The sequence below is a fragment of the Salvia hispanica genome, chromosome 4 (assembly GCF_029641045.1).
Source record: "Salvia hispanica isolate PSC_SH4W2 chromosome 4, Shi_PSC_v1, whole genome shotgun sequence".
NCBI lineage: Eukaryota > Viridiplantae > Streptophyta > Magnoliopsida > Lamiales > Lamiaceae > Salvia > Salvia hispanica.
This window is the reverse complement of record NC_142695.1, coordinates 35,900,198-35,905,885: the sequence shown is the minus strand read 5'-3', so window position 1 is coordinate 35,905,885 and position 5,688 is coordinate 35,900,198. Positions and strand designations below refer to the sequence as shown.

Sequence of the window (5,688 nt, the reverse complement as noted above, 5' to 3'; positions counted from 1 at the left end):
GAGAAAAAAACCAAAAACCGAATATCCGAACCGAACCAAATCAAAAATTTAAAATTGTGTTCGGTTTTTTGGTTCCGTTCGGTTTTGGAATTTTGAAAATTTCAATTTTTCGTTTCGGTTCGATTTTGTTAAAAAAAACTGAAAAACCGAATTTATTTTAATATTTATTATATTATATACCCTATATATAAATAGTACTACTTAAAACCTAACCTTAATTCTCTTCTTCACTTCCGTCTCCTTTCTCCAAAATCCAAATCCTCCATCTCCAAATCCATCTGTCGACATCTCTTCTCCAATCTCCACCGTCGCCTGCGCAAACGCCTCCGCCTCCGCCCTCCAGTTGTGCTCCGGAGTTCAGCCTGACGATGGCGCCCCTCCAGCGGTGGTCCAGAGTCGAGCCCGACGCTGACGCCGACGTCGTCCTCCACCCCAGTCTCCACGCCGGCGCCCTCCACCCGACGACTCGTCGCCCTCCAGCCATCCCGCAGTCACCTCCTCCCTTAGGCCTCAGCCATTCACGCCGAAGAAGGTAAATCTCCTACTCATATTCACATATTTGATTCCTATTTAATTTGTGTATTATATCCAAAGTCTGTGAAATTGAGTGTTTAATTTTCTAATGTTGTGAAATTAATTGTTTAATGTTTTGATACAGTGTATAATTTCATATGTTGAATTGAGTGTTAAAAATGTAAACTCTATAATTGATTGTAGTGATATATGCTTTGTTAGATGGTGAAATTAAGTGTTAATTTTTAATAATTGAGTGAAACGGATTGGGAGATACCATTTATGCTATAATTTTCTCCAATTTACAATGTAATGTTATATAATTTTCTAAATCTTTTTCTATTGACACTTGGAACTTTGATCAAGAAAAGATTGAGAAGGCTTTAGAACTTGGCAAGATAGAGCATGGTATTTAAAGCTTTGGAAGATGAAGAGTAAACATTTATTAAATAGTATTAAATTTTATTTTGGTTGATATTGATGTTGTGGCTTAAATATTTATATTTTGTTGGTTGATGGATGTTAATCATTAGTATTTTATGATTTTTTTTTCGGTTTTTCGGTTTTTCCATATAATTTCGATTTTTGGTTGAAATTCCAAACAATTATGATTTTTCGGTTATATTCGGTTTTTTGGTTTTTTGGATTTTGGTTTTTCTGTTTTTCGGTTCGGTTTGATTTTGATTTTCAAGGAAATTCAGTTTTTCGAGTTCGGTTCGGTATGGGCAAAAAATCGAACCGAAACCCGAATGCACACCCCTATGCTAGACCCATTACTTACCTAGGCTGCACCGATGGCTGCCACGTGGAACTCCTCACTCGGATCTTGACTTGTGGTTGAAGCGTGTGGGGAGGTTCTTGGGCTGGTGTAGTCACTGCTGTGACTTGAGCCATATCTCTACTTGTTCTTCCTTGGTTTCTGTTTGTCTATTGTTCTTGTTTAGATCCGAGAGGATCTTATTTTTGTTATACTAATGCATTTACTTAGTGTGCAGGTGATCGATGGAGCTCAAGTCTCAAGTCAGGTGGAAGACTTGAGAATAGTTAGGGTTTTCGATTAAGTGTTTCCTATAATCAATAGACTTGTAATCTTGGTTTGATTCTTTGTACTTGGCTTGTTCCTACCGAGATTAGTCATCTCAGTGTCGACCTAATACAAAGAGGTCCCGGTAATTAGTGAATCCCGAGTGATCTGATCACTACAATACCATTTCATATAATATCAATTCTGTCAAATCATATAACAACATAATCATAGGAGTGTGATCAATTGCTAACTCTCCATAAATTGTTAACTACAACTAATTAGAGGTCATAATATGTTTAGAGATCTAGTGGTCTATAATTTGTCATGTGTAAATTTATTTTTTTATTATTTAAATTTAAAAGGATAATTAAAACTCCTAAAATTAGGATATTAGATCAAAAAGTCAATGTAGTGTATTAAACATATCAATACGATGTCTTGAATATGTCAATACAATTTCGAATTGATATTTTATATATATTATGTTGATATAGTATGATAACTACATTGACATTAAACTGCTACATAAAAATCCGAAAATTGAAGAAATTTTTTCAAAAATTTGACATCGGAACATATGCAAGTGAGATCTCGTTAGAATCCTTATAAAATTATCTTTAATTTGATATATGTTGTGTGCAAAAATAATTTAAATTGTGATAGTTATAAGCATTTAAAGTTTTGTGATATTTTTCAAAAGATAGTTATAACTAATTTATTGTTAATTGACCTTAATACCCTTATTTACATTTTGTGTACACTGTATTGATATTCGTGGTTGAATGATCTTAGTCTTTAATTTAAAGATCTAATGCATATAATTTAGTTGTAGTTACAAAATTAAAGAAGAGTTAGCAATATAACACACCCTCATAATCATATATATAAAAATGTATTTTCAAAGTTAGTATAATAGCAATGTCAACAAAATCATATTCGCCACCAAATAAATCTGTCGAATCATAGAAGTGACAGAACAAGCATAATTATATAAACAAGTTGCACTTTCAAATAATAATATGGTACTTGTCAACCAAAATAATCTTATCCCAATATAATGCAAATATAGCAATTTATTCTATCGCTTTATCTCTTTATTTCATCAACCAATACAATATATAGTTTGAGACATCATAGCCTTTAAGCATATGCAACATTTTCAAGTAGATAACAGTCAGTTTCAATCCCTCAACAATTCCATCAGAATAAACAACCAATAGATTCATTTATAAATAACGACTTACTTTCAATAATGATATGCTACATGTTAATAAAAAATAATACATGTCGCAACTATAGCACAAATATAACATATCGTTTGATAGCTTTTCACTTTATATACCAATCAACACAATATATAGTTTTTGAGATACCCACTTCACTTTGGATCATTTTAGGCACATATATCTTCTTTGAATCTCATATAAAATAACACATATAGTACAATATAACACATCATCTCTGTCACTTTCTTTCATTAGTCAACGCAATATATATACTACAAGATAATCATAACCATTTAATCTATACTAATATAAAAGGGGAGTTTTGGGACGTTTTGAATAGTCATTTTTGAGCCAAGGATGTAAATTCAATTTTAAAAAATATTAAACTACCTTCCTCTTTGAATCCATTTAACTTCGATAACCGTCATGTTTAAATATTAGATTACTTATAATTAGCATTTAAATTACCTTCTATATTCAATCAATTTAATTTCGGTGAGAGAAGTGTATTTTGTAACTGTCAGAATTGTATTAATAATATTCAATACATTGTTATATTAATTACCATATATGTTATGAAACGTAAAAAATAAATTGTGTGACATTAATTAAATAAATACTAATGGGATTACTAAAAGTTATGAAGAATAGCAAAAGGTTTCAAAGCTACTGTAAATTCCACTGTGATTCTGCTTGCTACCATAATCGGTGAGCTTGCTTAGATGAACAATATTCGTTGTTTGATTACCCTCTACCGAATTTTGACTGATTCGAGCTCCACCGCATCAGGAACCTCTGGAGAGCATTCTTAGTTTTCCATCTCACCGGGCCCTCATGGCTGAGGACTAAGGGGAAAGGCGTCGGCGCCACCACGGGAGCCTTTGCCGCCTCCGCAACATGCACAACGAGGATATGGCGGTAGAGAATGAAGATAATGGGCAGGAGGAAGAGAGAAAGTGGAAGGAAGATGAGGGACGAAGAGAGATTTGGGAAAGAAGTAGCCGCTCATCTATCATTTCTTCTAGCTCTAGAATATAATTATATTCCATCTATATTAATATATGGGTTGTAATTCATTTATTATATAGAATTAATTAAATAGTGATTTTATATTATATTTTATTGTTTAATAATTATATTTTGTATGTAAAATCGGTTATTGCCTTTAGTTAAGATTAATGAGATTTGTTGAAACCCTATGATTACGTTGTATCTCTATTTAATATTTCATTTCCAAAATTGAGAAGATTGTGTATATATATAGAGTTTATATTATTCCATGATTCTATGAATATAATGGGTTTAACTCCTATTGTTTGCTATGTCAATTGTTTTATTAGAAATTGTATTTGAATGTCAATTTTTTGCTTTATTTTAAAAATATAAAAAGTATTTATCATTTATCTAAGGAAACAATATAGAATAAGAATGGAAGACAAGAGGAAGAGGAAGAAAAAGAAACCAATACAGAAGAATGACGGAAGCACTTCTAAAGGATTTGACAGTGAATATTCTGCTGGCAAGATAAATAGAAGGAGGCAATATATAACATAGAGAGAAGAGGGAGGACTGCATACACAAAAGAGGGAGGGCTGCAGGCTTAGTAATGTTTATTTTATTTCATTGAGTATCATAATTTAAGGATTTAATTAGGATAAGATAATTTAAAATAACTAATGAATTTAGGATAAAAACATTTGTATGCAAAATTGTAGTACTAATATTAAACGGTAGGGATATTTTCCATATGAAATATAATTGTTCGGTATAATATCTATATATCATATTACTTTTATATTTTGAATTATATTTACCTGTATTATAAATCTAAATTAGTTACTACAATCTATCACTATAGTTATGCATCTATACCTAGAATTATGGAATTTAATTAGTGTTAGGTTTTAAATTTTCAAACAAAATTCTATTCGTTTAAAGTTTAATTACATATTATAAAATTATATTCGTGGATTCGGTTAGGATTTAAAAATTAGTTCTACAACAATTACTTGAACTAATTTATTTTTTAATATAATATAGACGTTAATTGATTATGTATTATTTGAATTTCTTTATTTTGCTATTCTTATTATTATACTTTTGAGGTTGTTTACAATCCTTTTTTTCATAATTTATGAATTAGTATTATTTTATTTACTAATATTTATTAATATTTATTTTAAAGTTAAGGGTTTAGAATTTAGGTTTCAAGGTTTGGGTTTTTATTACATAGGGTCACTATATAGCAATGAAATGAATATCGACTAGGAAGTGTCTCACCAGTGCAATCTTAAATTATAGTTTTTGACAAACAATATCTTAAATCTCATTAGGAGAAGTGGTAATTAAACATTCTTTAGGTTTTTTTGTTTTGTGTGATGTAAATTTGCTTTATTTTTTAGTCTCACGGTCAGAGTCATTTTTCCATTTTATAAAAATAATATACAGTATATTTTCCACATATTTATATTTTAGCTGAATCCTAACTTCCTTCGTTTGTTTTTACTAAGCGGGCCATATTAAAACTTAAACTAAAAACAAACGTTTTTCAGAAGAAAAAAAATGAAGTAATATATAGAGAGTTTAAATGATTCATTTTTAATTTTTAAATGCAAAACGGTTAATTCATATTTTCACATAACTAAATGCATCAGTTTCAAATTCGTAATTGTGTATCGGTTTCAAATTGGTTATTGTTTGTGTTGACGCTATGCTGAATTAATTGCTTAGTTTTGCTTGTGTTGTATGGATTCATCTTGGTGATAATTAAAATTGTGATTTATTAATGAATTTGAATTTTTAACAACGGTAGTTTCATATATATTTATAAATGTAATTTTGCAAGAAATAATAAATGTACACATCCATTTAGAATTCTTTTACTACAATTGATTGCATATTCATTAGAAAAAATAAATTTCC

The 5,688-nt window shown here is 30.0% G+C and overlaps 1 long non-coding RNA gene across 1 annotated transcript; it reads left to right on the top strand.

The window, feature by feature from the left end:
- The first annotated feature begins 243 nt into the window (after window positions 1-243).
- Window positions 244-1,694, top strand: LOC148928553 (uncharacterized). Its single transcript, XR_016137551.1, has 2 exons — window positions 244-532; window positions 1,502-1,694. It is a non-coding gene; the product is annotated as an uncharacterized LOC148928553 (long non-coding RNA).
- Window positions 1,695-5,688: the final 3,994 nt, after the last annotated feature.